The 17,437-nt window shown below is 36.6% G+C and overlaps 1 protein-coding gene across 3 annotated transcripts in view; it reads right to left on the bottom strand.

Moving 5' to 3' along the window:
* Window positions 1-17,437, bottom strand: part of ST18 (ST18 C2H2C-type zinc finger transcription factor) — a 101,230-nt gene that overhangs the window by 82,034 nt on the left and 1,759 nt on the right. The window contains exon 1 of one of the 3 annotated variants that reach the window (XM_027811162.2): window positions 13,903-14,024. The exons of the other annotated variants lie outside the window; for them this stretch is intronic. The gene's annotated coding sequence lies outside the window, so the exon portion shown is untranslated. Of the gene's footprint in view, window positions 1-13,902; window positions 14,025-17,437 lie in introns of those variants that run through there. 3 annotated transcript variants of the gene reach the window in all.

The following is a 17,437-nucleotide window of genomic DNA, read 5'->3' as shown; positions in this document are numbered from 1 at the left end:
AAAGTGGTCACTTCTCCAATACTTACAGGCTTTACTAAATTCCTTCCCTGTGATTTTTGACTGTTCCAGCCAAATTTTTTGGGACTGATTTAATAGCCCAATTAGGACATCACAATTCTTATGCTGGACCAAACCCATGGCTAATTAGGTCATTGAACATTCTCAGACATGGAGTCAAAAGGAACAACGAACCTAAAAATATAAACTATTTTTATAAAAAGAAATACAACTACTATTCTGCTATCCTGTGCATTCACCCTCCCCTTTCTGAACAGCAAGCTGTCTTCATTAAGCATGACAGACATGTCCCAAGAAAGGGAAAGTCACACAAAGGGAAGTGTGCCTTCCCTCAACATGCAAATCACATATGTTCATTAACTTCAAGAGTGCCATGTGAAGTACAGTCTGCCACCATCTAAAAGACTTGTAATGACCCTAACTGCTAAAGATAATGGGGCTTGCTTGCACTACACTGCCCTGAAGATCCTGAAGATGCTGAAGAGCACAGGAAAACCAAACCAAGAACAAAAATACCACCTGCAAATCAAAGTAGTAAAGAATATGCAAAAAAAAAAAGGCTAATGATTGTCAGATACCAAAATGTGCATGTTAAATGTTCACTGGGACAGACTTCTTATCTGAAAACATTTCTCATTTCTCTCAGCAAATGTTTGTCAGGTGTGAGGAGCAAGGGAAAGATTCTTCAGTCTGTTCAAAGTACATTAAGAGGCCAGTGGCATCAGGGATGGTGGTTTAAATTCTCTTTTCAGAGCTTTTTATGATTCCAGAGTGGGGCAAAGGTTATTTCCTAAAATGATACCTGTCTTCTGTGGTAGACACAAACAGAAGGCACTGTGATTGAGCTAATAATTCGGAAAAAAGGGATTCTGGAACTCTCTTCCTGCCTCTGCCACTGATCTATTCTGTGACCTTCAGCAAGTCTCTTCACCTTTCAGCTAAATGCAGACAACGATGTAGAGTGCTGTGAAGTGCTTTTGTGCATTTCTAACCATGCTTTAAGGTAATGAATATTATTTTCACCCTCATGTGTTCAATTTAATAGCCTGCTCATGCTTTCACTTCCTCTGAAACTCAACCTGATACCTCAAGCGTATGCTGTTACTTGGGATTTCCAAGAAAAAGTTTTCTCTTTCTTTTCAAGCTTTTTTACTTAAAAAAAACCAACAAAAACAAAACAAACAAAAGAACAAATAAAAAAGGACAATTCTGAGAAAAATGGGGACTAACTAATGCATGGTGAATGGCAAAATAATTTTAAATACATTTCTCATCTCTCCTAACATTAGGCAATCCAGAGATATCTGTCCTCTTGCAATGTCAAGTCTTTATTTAAAAATCTGTTTCACTTGTTTTCCTATAAAGAGAATCATTCTCCTAGGAAAGATCTTTAACCATTTTGCTTTGAATGTTTTTGTTCTCAATGTTACTGAGTTAAAAATAACACTACAGAAACATATCTTTGTAATATTACTTTATATTGGTAAAATAATACTAATACATTATTCATCCTATTGCAGCAAATTTGACTTGAGCAAGATGAAAAATGTGATCCTATGGAGAGATGGCTTACAAACTTTATAACTTTAAACACAGTTACCCTTCAGAGTCCCTAGTGTAAGCCTGGATCCTTTGAAAACAACCAGAACGCTGTCATGGACTTTAATAATGCATGTTATTTGCATGTGAAAGCACTCACATGCACATTATATTAAGCACACAGGTATATAAAGATACAGTCCTGGCCAGAAGATCTTACAAAGTAAGATGACTAACTATTTTGGATATGACAGTTGTAAATAATAAACAACAGTTTAGAAATTAAAGTAGCATAGTAATGAAATTATACTATTTTAGTTGATCGTTATGTCACTCTTGATAAGTAGGCCTGTATCAGGTGTCTGGTTATATATGTAATAGGCTGGCTTGTTGTTTGGATGTCAGATTAAATCATGGGTTATGCCTCTTCTGTTGGCACCTCAAATACCAAGATGCGTGCAGGGAAAGGGGTGGGCTAGGGGGCAGCTTTCATGCTCAGGGTGTAATCCTTTCTTTCATATGCTGTGTCAACCTACCCCAGGAGACAGATTTTTGTTTTCTTTTGAAGAGGTCTATGTCGTGTTGCATCAGAACTATGTCCTGGTACAAGAAGTAGTAGCTGTGACTTTTAAATAATCAGCCTCACTAAAGGTGCCGTTATGGCAACCAACAAAGTTCTACCTTAAATCATTTTGACAATGCATTCTCTGCACTGCCCATGGACTTGGAGGGTGTCCTCAAAACATTCAAAGCTGGGACAATATTCATGGTTAACAAAAGTCCAGAAGCAGCCAAACAGGTGTGTACTTCCCTCAGAAAAGACCTTTTTAAATAGAAGACCTTTTGTACACTAGTTCTATCCTAGGCCCCTTTTAGGGGCCACACCTGAGAGAGAAAGTGAATTATCAATGACATTTTTTTAAAGAATCAGTGGTTTAACACTAATTTCTAATCAGATCCTACAGAAAGGAACAGCTCGCATGGCAGCTGTACTTTTCCCAGGGTTAATTACCTTTCACTGCTCTCTACTAATGAGTCAGCTGTTCCTGTCATCACACAACTACACTGTGTTCATCTGTAGCTCTTGCTGTGGACAAACACAGTAGCTAGAGCCCTGTTTACAGATTGGCGAGGTTTGTTGTGCAAAGAATTTGCAAAGCAGTTTAAAAAAAGAATACATAAAACTCCTTCCATTTCCATGCCTCTTTTCATGGAAACAATTGTATTTTTCAGGTAAACACCATGTTCTCAAGGTTAATAAATTAGTGGACAAGACTAGAAAACTAAGGACATGAAAAGTAATAAAAATTCATTTTTTTTGTACTATTGCATAATGGTTTATATGAGGAAGATTAGATCTGTGTAGCTATCTAGCTTGTCTTACACAATTGTTGGGTGAGGATGTTTATGTCTTGCTGGTCTGTGAACTAGAAAACTTTATAAAATACTGTTTTAAGCAACAGGATAGATAATAGTGCAAAAAATAATGCACTTAAGGAAAGAGTTTTTATTATTTTTATGACAAAATCTAATGAGACAATGATATAAGGCTTTCAGTAACCCGCTAATGTTTTTACATAATTCTAGAAGGTGATTCAACAGCAAGCAAATAGAACACATCATTTTCTAGCTGAGGTGAACAGGATGTATTCTTTATAGCCATATAAGATCTAGTGATCCTCATGCATCACTTTAATGTGTCCTCCTTAAGGAATGTATAAAACTTGGGGGATATTTAGAAAGGCTAACTTTAATAACAGGGAGGGGAATCATACCTAGCTTCCTTTTATTGGGAAGAAAATTAGGGCATGGGTTCTGCTATGGCAGCAGTGGGCACCTACAATTAGTCACTAGTGGTTACTCCAGCTTTCTCATGGGAGGCTACAAAGACTCTGGCTAAAGATGGGCATTGTGACAGAGCTTCCAAAGGTCAAGTCCTGTTTGGGTCAGCAATCAGGAAATGTTTGTTTTTCATATAACCAAGGCAGAACTCTAAGCTGGCACTCTCTTCAAAACACGATTCTATGCTAAAACTGATGATATGGAGGTTGCCCTGATTTTAGCAGATTTCCTTGGGATAAGATCCACAGGTGTTAGCAGGGAAAGTAAATTTTCACCATACACCAAAGCGACACCACACAGTACACGCTATGTGAGATTGAGCTCAACTACTTACAGCTGTGTCTGCAACTGGCCCATTCATGAAGATACTATTTGAGGCTGAATGTCTTGCTGGGTGTTACATGAGATAATGGTTAATTGACAAATCTAAAGCAGGAATATAGTCATCTGAATATAATGACGGAAGAAGAAACTTAAGCTTTCCAGGTCCAGGTTAATCTTGTAGGACTGGCAGCTCAAATTATGATAAATTTGTTTTTGAAGATGCCAAGGCAGAAGTACCATGGGATTCCAAGGGATTACTTGAATAGTCATTTGAGAAATGAGTAGTATACTTTCCTTTGAACATTGCTGTAACGCACCACCTCTTTCTCATAGGGGCCTTAAGTTCTGTAAACTGTATTGACAACGTGGGACACTCTAAGCAATGAGAAAACGCGACCAGTGTGGTTATGGTCTTTTAGAAGGCAGATATGTATTTATTGCTCTGTTAGAATCGATTCTCCTGCTTGGTTTTGGAATTTTGTGTGATAGTTAATTTCCTAAAGGTGCATTAACTGAGCTTAATCATTCACATAAACCTCTGATCACTCAGGTCAGGCCAGGGAAAACTTAGTATGTAATGCCCATTTTGCCTCAGATTCTCCCTCTGCTCAAGAGATTATGCATTCTTCCAACGCAGTATCTCATTCAAATTTAATCTTATTTTAGGGATAACAGAGCCATTCTCCATCTCCTCAGAGGTCTTCACATGTTACTGGCTTGCCTTTTCTTGAGTTCTCAAAAGGAACATTACACCTTCTTCATCCACAGGCAGAAAAACCAGGAACAGGTCCTCTCCATTTGGTGAATACAAAAACCTAACCCTTGGGACTGAGTCTCACCCTTTCCTGAGATGCAGTCTGATTAACTTGAATTCTGTCAGTAGCAAGGCTTACTAGCTCTCTGTTAGAAGTAGACTTCATGCTGCATGCTGAAGCAACTGGTATACTACAAGACAGCTTCTCCAAAGAGCCTATTGGGTTGATGATAGTTCTACTGTGGGGATCCCTCTTGGAGGTTCAGGAGGGAGGAGGCATACCAGAAAGTATCTCTGAAAAATTTAGGGCCCAAAATCATATCTTCTATACTGTCCCTACTTAAAAACTTGACTTCTTTACTTTTAAAATATCATCAAAATTGCCCTGCAACTTTTAAATTTAAAAGACGGGGATAATCATGCAGCTAACAAATAAATACCCAAATCCCACAAATAAATAGGGAAGCAAGCTGTATGACCTGAAGGGTGTTCACAATGCTGAACTTGCTGTTTGAAGACTGGCAATCACTGATTGAAAGCAACTTGCACTTCTTCAATATTACAGTGTTATTTCCTATGATCACAAAATAGTAGCACATTATATACATTAATAACAATAAAAATGAGTGGTATTACTAATGTTGCTATATTAATAATGGGCCCAAAGCATTCGGGGCTAAAGCTATTTATTCTCGCACACTATCCAAAGTGAGTTAGGGATATTTGAGAAGACACTGTTTAATAATAGCCACTAAAATGTTGATTGTGGGGAAGAAAACTCTGAGAATGTTGTACGTGAGCAGGTTAGGCTTTTAAGGATAAATGTTAAATTAGTCTAAAGGGTTATGTTTATTGAACTGGTGTCAATTTATTCCATAATTAACTTTGCATGCCCACAATTTAGGCATGATTTTCATTGACTTTAAGTCTGATGTGTGCAACTGCTACTGGGGACACATAGTTACTAACCCTTTGTAAAACTCATTGTTATAAAATTAGATCAAGCTGAGCATAATCTTAAGAGTTTACTCCTGTGACTGTCCTCCCTCTAGGGAAAGAGTATAAAAAGGTAAAGGACTGTCAGAGACCTAGCTGTGGCTCCCTGCTTCCAAGGCCAGCCTGTGCCTTCCATGGTACAGATTAAGGTATATGCTATTCCATATGGACCATACACTACATAAGGGTTAGCATAGCTTAGCTGAGCTCCATCCAGCTCTGATCCCTGAAGGAATTCTGGGTTGCCTGCTTAGAACTACAATTTAAGCACTTTGACTCAGTCTTGAGGATCTTTGAGAACCTGTCCCTAGAGATATAAAGGATGAAGTTTTTTTTAAAAACCCCTGCACACTTATATGCTAAAGCTATTGGTATGATAAATAATTTCTAAAAAGAAAAATTTGTGGCATTGAATCTCTTCAAACATGGAAAAAAAGTTTGATGTCTATACAAAGTATGTACAGCAACTGAAATTTTGAACAGAAAGCTTGCTTGTAGTTTTTATGATAGCATGAAGAACATCAAATCACTATAATCACCCACAGAAAAAGTGCAAAACGATCACCTAATCTATCCTTCTATTACCTCACAGCTTGAAAAACAGAGTCCTGGAAGCCTGAAGAGAGAGAGAAATCACAGAGGCACCCCTAAAACTGTCTACAAAGTCCAAGTAGTGACCAACAGGAGAATGTGGAGCTGAATCTGGAAAAGCTTCTATCAGCAGTGTTTAAAAAATCCAGCGGGCTTAATGTAGAAATCCTTACTGAATTTTGAAATGAATGGTATTGTTAATCTTTACAGCTTATTTCTTCTTATTTTTTTAAGAATTAGCTTTAAGAAAAAAAATCCTTTCCTGAAAGGAAATATGAGTCCTAAGAACCAAGCAGGGAATTGCCCCCTTCCCTTTGTAAATATCGCGTTTCAGGGGTAAATTTGGTCCTCTGAGCTGCACAGCAATATTCAGTTTTGCTGTTCTGCTCTCCATTAATATCTGAGCACACACTGAATTTCATCAATGCCCTGTATCTACAAGAGGAAACTTCTGGTCTAAGGTATACCACATTATTCATATCCCCATCCTGTATGAAATTGTGAGAAATAGTAAGTTTATGTGGAGACAAAATATAAGAAGAAATCAAGTCCAGTTTGTAGGCTGGACAGGAAGGACACAATTCACCTCCCTAACTTTATGTGCCTGAAATGCAGATACATATTTCTGAGGTAGTAACCGCTGGCTTCCCATAGTCTCTGGGCAGTCTGTAGGCAACCTGCAGGCATTTCTGCCACTGTGTAGATGTGTGATACATCTTATTTTTTTGGTACATCTACTTCAGGGTGAGATCAATGGCATCCAAGAAATGTCTCTTTATTTCCACTGACTCTAAAGGGAATCTGGATGACTGGCTCAGGACTAGACACTTCCACTGTGCACACTGACGTTTCACCAGAGGATTCCTAACAAATGAACCTATGGCAATCACTGAGCAGCATCTTACATCTTAAATAACACGTACACTATGTGGCTCTGAGCTATATTTTAAAATAGGGATGAAAAAGCAAGAGAAATAGAGTAGGGAGCCATCCTCCAGGAATGAAGGCAGTGCCAGTCCTTGTAGGAAAGAACTGGCAAACAAAATGAAGCTGATGAACAAATAAAAGGGAGCATCAGCGGATGGTAAAAATTAAAGAAAAGGAGAGTTCACCACAGCTTTGATATGGGCAGTGTGGCTTTGGAGACACAGGAGAATCCAGGGTCAAGAGGCAGAGAAAGAAAAAGGTCAGCATGGTAGGGTCAGTATTTCTTTATTTAGGTATAGAAGAATGAAGACAATAAAGTTCTAAGCACAACGGAGGGAAACTGAACTCTAGGAACTGGTATGGACTGAAATACCATCTTCTTAACATTTGAATTGAACAAAATTTTATGAAGGAATAAAAGTTTTCCTAGTAAATAAATGCATCACATGGATTAGTGTTGGATAAATGGGAAGTGTCTCTCAGCTTGAACAATTATCTGATACTGCATACGGTACTTTTCTTAAGTCTAAGTTTGCTACTTAAGCTTATCTGTGTTTCTTACTTGGTCTACTATGAACTATTGTCTACTTGAGAAACCTGATGACACCAGTGACAGTGGCTCTGCATTTAATTATTTTTTTGTTTGTTTGTTTTAACCATACATAATGCCACATGCCCTATTCATTTTGGTGTCTTCTGTTCTGTCCCAAATTTTCAATCATAACATTAAAGAAATTAAAATTCAAATTCCCTCTAGTAAATTTTGCTGGCCTTTGGGATCCAACAAGTGCCAGATTCTTAAAAAGAAAACGTTATTGTGCCTACATTGCCTGTCACAAACATGGCCTTTTTTCAGCATGTAAGGAGAGTGTTTAAGCAAAGAACTGTTGACACAATTATTTACTTGATTTGTGAGTGTCAGATAGGGCTTTTTACATGCACTCAGTGAAACCTAGTTGGTTGTTTTTTTAATAAAAAACACCTTTATGTTTTATTTTTTTCATATTGTATATTTACTCCAAAGAAAAAAAGTCTTATGAGTCAAATTCATCATATCCAAACAAAAGACTGGCAGCTTAAGTTAGTATATGAACAGGGGGAAGGGAGACTTATTTCCTGAGTTTCAACAGATGTCATACTTAATTGGTTGTGAAATAAACCAGAGCTACTCTCGGCCTGTTTCCCTAGTTTCAGCTGTGAAGACACTTTCAAACATGTGCATTTCCCTCCTGCTTGTTATAATGAGGGTGTGGGGTGAGAATCAAACTTCCAAAAGAAGTAAAGCAGCATGCATGTTGCATACAGGCCTTCAGATACACTAATTAAATAGGAGAGAGAGTCGCATCTTTTGTTCCTGCAAGATACATGTCAATACAGCATTAAGCAAGACAGTTCTGTTGAGGGTTGATTGTCTTTGGCTTCTGCTAATATCAGGAAGTCACTGGACTACCCAATTCTTCACCAAGGTTTTCCACCTTCACATATTTTCCCTCTAAAACACCCTTTGTCCTAACCCAGAGCACTGACAATATCCTACAACTCAGTGAAACGCGATCATTTTTGTATTATGACAGAGAGAGCATCTCCTAATTTTTTTTCCCCTTGTGGATGTTTTCTGCTAGAAGTAGCCGAGTAACACCACATGTAATATAACAAAAGAGACTAAAAACAGAGAAAGAATTGTCAAGTAGAAAAGAGTTTGGCTAAGCATGATGAAGGACACAAGAAATTGGAGAACAAGACTTCTCATAAGCTAAAAGCCCAAAGATTTGTAATTGTGGTTAATCACCAGCAATGGTAGGCTAATATAAATAAAGTCACGCATTTCTAATGACTAGGGCAAAGAAAGTTAGCCACTCATTTTATGTCTTTTTGTACATAGCCCTCTAAATAAATGCTCTTTTGAGCTTCATGGGAAAAAGCTAAATTTGTGATAGGTGTCTCCCTGTGAAACTCAGTATGACCAAGTTAAAAAAAAATATTTAAAAAAGGAGAATTGTGTTTGTTAAACATTTCAAATAGAAATGTAATGGGAATTGTGTAAAAAGAAAAATTGAGGCCAAGGTCAAATATGTTTAATTCACCTGTGACAACCAGACTGAACAATATTTGTTCTTTTAGTTTAGACTTGGAACCCAGATCCCAGGAGTGCTAGGAGAGAGCTTTAATCCCCAGAAAAAATTCAAATTCCCAAAGTGTGTGATGGAAACCAGTATAATCTTTCCTGAAGTCAGAAATAAAATCAAAAATACTTTCTTTATTATTAAAACAAGAGCAGTCATCATGATCTTTATTCTTTTAATGTTTTACAGGTCTGACTTTCGGCAGATGACCTCTCTTGTTTGTCCCTACATGTTTTCCAAAATATAAAAGTGAAATAGAGTCCCAAGGGCACTGTACTTGAAAGGTTATGAGAGTTAGAGAATTTTAACCATGCCTGCCAAATCAGCAGATGGCTTGTGATTATAATTATATGCATCAATAAAACGAATAATCTTTACAAAATTTGAATTTCTACTAAAGTAAGGGATTTAGTAAGCAGATGCAACAGAATGCATTTTCTTTAACCCTTTTTGTAGACAGCACTGTTTCTCACAAAAATGGGAAGGCTTTCCATAAAGTAGCTTGAACATACACTTGAGCCTTAAATATATGTTTCTTATGACCAAGTGTCAATGTTATTCAGAGTGATTTATGTGTTCAGTTGCACTTTGTTCACTAAATGTCGAATGCTTATATATAGGATGATTCCCATCAGACCCATACTTCAAAATGGTGTTTAATTTTATAAAATGTTAGAGATACAATGAAAATGTCATGTGTACTCAGTCTCTTCATTTGTACTGCAATGGTCATTCTTTCTGTTCAGGTTTTGGTGACTTTCCATACCTTGTATGGAGGCTGAGTTAACCACATTGTTAGGGAAGAAAATGTATTTTTCCCAAAATGTGGGAAGTTAATCAAATGTTTGTGGTTTGTTTGGGGTTGTTCTAATCACAAGAAATTGAATTACATAAAAGTAAATAGATTGATACAAAAATCACAGCCTTGGATTTCTGTGACCACTATCCTTACTTTCAAACTTACTTCTGTAACAAGATCTAGATTGTGTGTGTTAGATTCTGCCAAACTTCTGCCCAAAGTAGGAGAAAATCACACAGCAGAAAAATTAAACAAAATTAAAAATAGGCCCTCTAAGCCATCATAAAAATCACTGGACTGCATCATAAAAATGTTATTTGAAGACAGGATGGAAACATCTTATACTCTTCTGATATAACAAGGAAGAAAAGATCTGAGAACAGTAGTAAGTAAATTTTAAAAAAAGTCTCCATTTTGGATACTGTAGCTCCTACTACAGTATTTTAACATTTATTTTATTCAAACATTTAAATGTGAATTTTTATTTGAAAAAGGTATGTGTGTCAGTTTTCTTAACTACCCTAATATCTCTGATGTGGAGTGCAAACCAGTATTTTGATGCTCATTAAAAAGTGGACTTTTACTCTGTATCACGTATATCCTCCTATGCTTAAGGATTATTGACCTGACAGTCCATAGCGGTGCCTTTGGAGCCATTACTAATTTGCTGTGCCAATCCAGCTGCTGTACAAGTGCTCTAACTTGGGGGGTGGAGGGGCACTGAAGGTGTCAAATTTTCTGCTAAGATTTAGGGACCCGATCTAGTGACTCTTACTATCACCTGAAGAAACACCGTTAAGAAGAAATTGAGAACTCTGATCCTGACATTAAATGATATTTTGGAAAAGTTCTAAAGCATTTTTTTTAATCTAATGCCTCATGGAGCAGAGTTCAAATACATGTCTTTAAATTAAAAGCTAGGTCCTTTTAACCAAAGTTCCTTAATGGAGGGAAAAGTTCACATATGAAGCCAAACCTGAAAAATGAGCTAGCAAATGTTACCCGAATCTATTAAGAAAATCAATAAACCCCTCATCTTCAAAACACTTACACACCTGCTTTACTGCATTGAAGTGAGCCATCGACCTCACCTCAGTGTAATCACTCATGTGTGCAAACGCTGTTGTCAGTGTTCACCTACCCAAGAAGGTAAGCCCCGTTTTCATTATCAAGTAACTTTTTCTTTTAACTTATCACTTTTATTTTTTTTTTTTAACTAGAAATCTGTCATTTTTATTTAGAAGCCTTCCATGAGGGTAAATGAGAGCAATTCCCCTCCAAAAAGATTTTATGTAAGTACCAAAAAAAGTTGAAGGAGACAATCTTTTTTATCACTAATTAAACAATATCTTTAGTCTGAAGTGATTCAAGATAATTAAAATTCAGAAGCACTTATTCTGCTTATGCAGTTTTTCAGAATCCAAAACTATGCGCACAGAAACTACAAGAGGTCATCGTTATATATGCATATTTCCAAAATTAATCATTTAAGTAACACAGATTTCAGTCTAGATGCTCCATATAGATATGGATGTAGTAGATTATAAAGTTTACTCTGTATGTTACTTGCTGTATTTTTTATTTTGGAGCATAGAGCCAGGCCTTTGGGAACATTGTTTGTGACTGACCTTGAAAATACTTGTTTATCAGGAATATTAGATATTACTGGCTTGAAAATCTACAAGCATGTAAAAAACGGAATTAAAATTATTCAAACCAGCTGCGTAATGCCATAAAGTTTTTTGGATCCACACACAAAACTCACACTGTTGTACCCTGGAACCATGCACAAAGATATGTACAAAGGCCTCACATTGGACTCCAAGGTCCAAAAAGTCCATTAAAAAGTGGTTTCTAAAAATCTGGTATGTTACATAGTTTATCAGGGAGATCAGATGAGCATTAATTACCAGAAATCAAGTTTTCTCTGCCTTTTCTCTTACATGCAGCAAGGAAATGACAGATGAGAAAAAATAATGAAGCTATAAAAAACTACTGAAACTTACTGGGTTTCAACCTGTCAGATTACAGTAACAGTACAAATTTTGTAGCACTTCTGCTCGTGCATTACCGGTATGAAATCATTCTCTACTTTTAATAGGATAAAGGACAGCTGAACTTATTCATTAATGTGGTGAATGCTGAAATATCTGATACCCTTTATTCTTATTCGCTTAGGTGTGTAAAAAGCGTGGTGATGGTGTGATATACATGTGCTCTTTTTTAAACACTGTGGTGATGCACCTGAACATAAAATATCCTCAAATTGTACTTGTTAAAATGAACTGAAAACTTAATATCAATTAGCAAAACTGTGCTGTAGCACTTTAGTTTACTAAATCTCTGCTGATCTAGCAACTAGTTATGAATTATAGGGCTCAGCTGAAAAAGCAAGCTTTTTTCTGATGCTTTCATATCTTATACTTTTCGAGGTAACATAAGGAAAATATGTTGCTGAGATGCACACACCTTAAACATATGGAAAATAAAATTAAATAAAAAATTTTACTTGAGTTTACTTCATCATGAAATTTCCTGAGTTGGAATCATTGGGAAATGCAAAAGCAGACATAACTGTTAATATTTACTGAGTTTCAGTGAACTGATATATTATATAGGTGAACACAGATTTGGCATATGTACACTTTTTATATAAATATACACATGTGGATTTGTACATATGCATACACACATCTCTTTGCAAAAATCATCACACGCATATCTTAAAATATCCCATTTAATCTTAGTTTTTATAAGCTATGATGATACTTCTATTGTCCATGCAGTAAAAAGGATGTCATGTCCCTGGGTAAGCGACATATCATAATGAACTGACTTCTGTGACCTATGAAGAGTTTTAATTAAGTGAACAGGTTATCCTGACATGTCTAAATATACATCTATTGACAAGTGTTTTCTGAAATTAAATAACTCTTCCAAAACAAAACAAAACAAAACAAAACAACAAAAAACCAACTGTAATGCAGGCTGATATCTAAACCCCACTTTTTTAACTGTCTGTGTTTGAGAAAGCATTCTTAAAACATATGGTTCTCAGTGGTCTGGGAGCGGGCAGAAGCATTACTTAATTCACACAGGCATCTTGCAATAATATCATGTCATTTTGAACCTAACATCCCCTGATCCTCCAAAGTGCAAAGCAGACAGAAACATTTTAGCAATGCAAACAAGACTTTCTGGCAACTTCCTGTTGCCATTTTTCAGCAAAATAAAGGATCCTGAGATACTAAACTGAAACACTGCTAGAATAGATTTTATCATTGGTTACACAGGCAGGCACCTGCTACTCTAAGATATCAACTGAATATTTTGCTGCTGTGCAAAGAAAATAAGTAATGACTGTGTAACTGTTTAACAACAATCTTCAACTCTTTAATTTCAGCTCACGTAAAAGACAACACTGAGAGAGACACCATATAAAAATCTGCTTTCAAAACCACCCCAAAATTATAGTAACAATTCCATTTATATCTGCATAGTTGTAAAAACTGTGCCAGGTATTTAGGGGTGTAAGTGGCTAGTGGATTGAAATGTGTATTCATACATATAACACATTTTCAGCAGATTTTTACAGAGAAGTAGAAAGAAACTTTCTGTCTGTAAAGTTCATCAGATGTTCATGTACATCTGAGGCAGTGCTTACTGTGTGGCAGTTCTTACAAAGAATATTTATTTCATTACACTATCATTGCAATATCCAGTTCACAAAACATACTGTTTCATGTTACTTTTGGAATTCCAGAAACTTTCGTAAGCTGGCAAATCAGACAGAGAGAAAAGGAAACAAACAAACAAGAAACAAACCCAACCTTGATTCCAGAGACATTTTTCTCCCCTTCGTAAAGTGACAGGGGGGAAAAAAATCCCTTCATTATGACCTACTTGTCTAGAAACGGACTTTCAACCCCATGGTTAGGCTAAGATTTGCTCTACTTTCTCCCTAGGGCATAATTGTCAGACTGACTTACCGTGTGCCTTTTAGCCTTTGTTCTGCCTCTCACGCTGACATCAGGGAAGCAGTGATGTAGAATAAAGCAGGGGTGGGCTAGGTTAGTCCACTGTTTGTGTCGTTGTGTGGTGTGCAGGGACACTCTGTGATACTCTAGTGAGCTGCTAAGCTTTTTTTGTAGGCTTTGTGTCATTTACTTAACGACCAATCTCATTAGCTGCCAGGGTACAATGGGCTGATGCATTTTCTATGTACATACTCTACACAGTGACCCTCAAGGTTGCCGAAGGTCTATTTAATCAGTCAAAATGCTGAATATATTTGCAGTAAATCACTAAAAAAAAAACATACGGGACCACAAAGGTATCTCGTGAGGGTTTACTCTTTCCTGGGAGTTATTTGCAGGTAATAAAGTAGTAGGAGATGTAGGCAAAAGCAAGGGCAAAGAAGGGAAAAGGGAACTCACTGGGTTTGCACTGGTCACCTTTAATTTAGGGAACCTTGGGGGCCCTGTATATCGCTGTGTCTCTGCTTGTTAATTTCTCCATGCAGTTCATGCTTCAGTGTAATCATGTTATCACAATTAAACCCCTTTAAATAAGAAGAGCAGCACTAACAAAATACACAGCCTTCTGCACATTGGGGAGGGGATACGTGTGTGTTTGTGTGTCGGGGGTGGTGGTGATATTTATTTATTAACTTCCTTACTACAGGCAACCTCTGGGCTGGCATCTTTGCATTTCTAACCTCTCGTCAGTTACAAGGTAAAACCCTTTTAACTCTTACGAAAAATGAAATGCTGAAAAGCCCTATGAATCACGACAGCTGTCCATAAGTAACAGGGAGAGTTCTATTGTCCAACTTGTCCCTAGATAAAATGAATACTTTACAGCAGAGGCTGTTCAGCTTGGCTAAAGAGTATGGGGAGAAGGGGAGGAGGTCACTGGAGATTTCGCACACTAATTTAATCTGGGAAAAGGACAGGCACTGCATCTCACTTGAACAGACTGGCGGCAATCTGGGCTCCCACAGAACTATCTCCTTTTGCCTGTGCTCTATTTATTCCTTATCTCTGTTTACCAACCGCTAGGTCCCTTTCATTCACACCACGAGGCCGTTCTCCTACTATCAGTCAGCAGCTGACACTGTGGAAGAGCCTCAAAGGGAAAAAAAAAAAAAAGGGATCAAAACTAAACCAAAGCTGTATAAACAATGCAACAGTAGAAGTAAATGCATAAATCCTAATTCTTAACCCAACCCACAGGGTGCGAACAGAACCTTTATAGTAAATCCAACAAACCCACCACAGTGAGCTATGGGCTACAGAGGAAATGGGGAAAGCCAAATATCATTCATGAAATCACCATCTCAAGCAGAAACATTGAAAATAGGCATTGGCAGATATTTAACTGGTTTCAGGATAACAGGTTCATCAGTCCTGTGTATCCTTCAGCAAGTAATGAGGAGTGCGTTTACCTGTGTGCCTGGTATAAGGTGAACAGCCTTTGCCACTTGACCATCTCGCAGTTTGAAAGCCTTAGATAACTTTGCACTCACTGCTTGTGATTTAGATTAAAAAAGTAGAGGCAACCACTTTAAAAAAATCTGTATCTGGAGGCTGTGATAATTTGGATAGCTTTACAGCTACAAGTTAAACGTCAAGTTCTTATAGAAGCATTTGTCCAATTATTTTTTCCTTTAAAACTCTGGATATTTCAATATTGCCTTTCCTCAGACTTTAACTTATATTTTCCCCTCTTCCTCTAAGTTTTTGTAACTTATTATGAAAAGAAAATGGTTGAAGACAGGAAAGAAAAGATGAAGCTTGTGACTAATAGAAAAGTAAAGAAAAGTAATAAATTCTTTACATTTGACATTGTGGTTTTGGATTATTGAAGGGACTAAACTGTGAATAAGTTTATTTTCTAATTTTAGTGGTATCTGGTTTTGTTTCCTTAAACTGATTTAACAGGAAAGAAGTTACAAATATTCATATAAAGACAGCATATAAAGACAGTGAAACATTTCAGCTTTTTTAAAACTACATAATCTGCAACTCCCAAAAGTTAGGCATGTTCCTCCCAGAAGAGGAGCGATGCTTTTGGAACTATTCTCAACTTTTTGAGACATAAAAATATCAGTTAGCACCATATAGTCAATATACTGTCAACTGCCTGATCAGGACCATTGTAACAATGACAAAGAAAATGTTCCTCATTATCAGAGATGATCAACAGGACCTAATTTCAGTTTTGATTTCCACCTATGTGCATTATGAGCAATGAAGTCTTTACTACTTGGATCCTTTTTTCCAAATGAATTAATGAATTAAATTTATCCTTTCACCAGCTGCTAGGCAGCAGATGGAACCATTTCTGAAGCCTTGTTGAATTCAATCCATAAAACTAATTTCCTAGGATTAGCAGTCCAAAGTTTCTTTTAATGTTTATATACCACTTGGGATTTTGAATTTCATGATGTTAAACTTTCAATTTAACTATTTTTTTTCATTTCATATCAAACAAATATGATCGTTTGGATTTCTATAGCTTTGTAACCACACATTTCAGGTCACATAAGGACAAGAATTCATTTCAAAAGCAATCAAGTAATGCAAGATTGGGATCTGGGGTTTTCTTGTTTGTTTGTTTTGTTTACATTACGACACTACCATAGAAACCATTTGTGTTACACTCAAAGATTAGTTTAGATGGGAAAAGTTTTATTGCCTGCAACTTTGACAAAAATCTTTACATAAAAATTTAGTTTTAATAAGCAATTTGTGACAGTTACTGTGATCTAAGGGTGTATTTTCTATTCACAGAAATGTGACATGATTCTGAAATAAGTTTTTCATACACAGAAATTTTTTTTATAGTTAACTTCAATATAAGGTTTATCTAGTTTGGGGAGTGGGGGTGGGGAGGTAACAAATGGTGGCACTTTTGTGAACACTTCGGGCCAGATTTTTTTTCTGTACAGTGGGAGTAAATATTAATCTGCTGCAGTACCCTGGACAGCTCCTTTTCTTTCATTTTTGGTTTTCTTACCTCTGCTACACACCTTTGACACAATAACCAGAGATCAGGGGACTTCAACTGTCATTTCATTCACAAAGGTCCTTATTTACAGATCGTTGACTGACCTAAATTATAATTTAACCAAAGTTTCTACTTATTAGAAACCTTCAAAAGAATAAACAAACCCAAAATACACCCTCTCCTGCTCAGCTTTCAAAGGTATATTAAAAGTCTCAGGAATAAAACCTCATGATGTCAAAGTCTTCCTGTTATTCAACAAAGTAAATAAAACTAAAAAAAAAAAAAAAAAAAAAGTGATTCGTTGCTGTGTATAACAGTGATTTCCGCTAATTTGGCACAAGAAATCTATATTAATCTAATAATGCAGCAAGCCAAGAAGGCCACATAATAATAATTACCATTGAGTAATTGAATATTTAGAAGGAGGAGGAAAAAAAGGGAAGACTGGTAATCTTAGCCTGCAGGCATGAAAGTACTATAATACACAGATGATATTTACAAGTAAAAATAAAA

The sequence above is a fragment of the Falco cherrug genome, chromosome 3 (genome assembly GCF_023634085.1).
Source record: "Falco cherrug isolate bFalChe1 chromosome 3, bFalChe1.pri, whole genome shotgun sequence".
NCBI lineage: Eukaryota > Metazoa > Chordata > Aves > Falconiformes > Falconidae > Falco > Falco cherrug.
The sequence above is the reverse complement of the archived record's forward strand: the minus strand, read 5'-3'. Positions and strand labels throughout refer to the sequence as shown.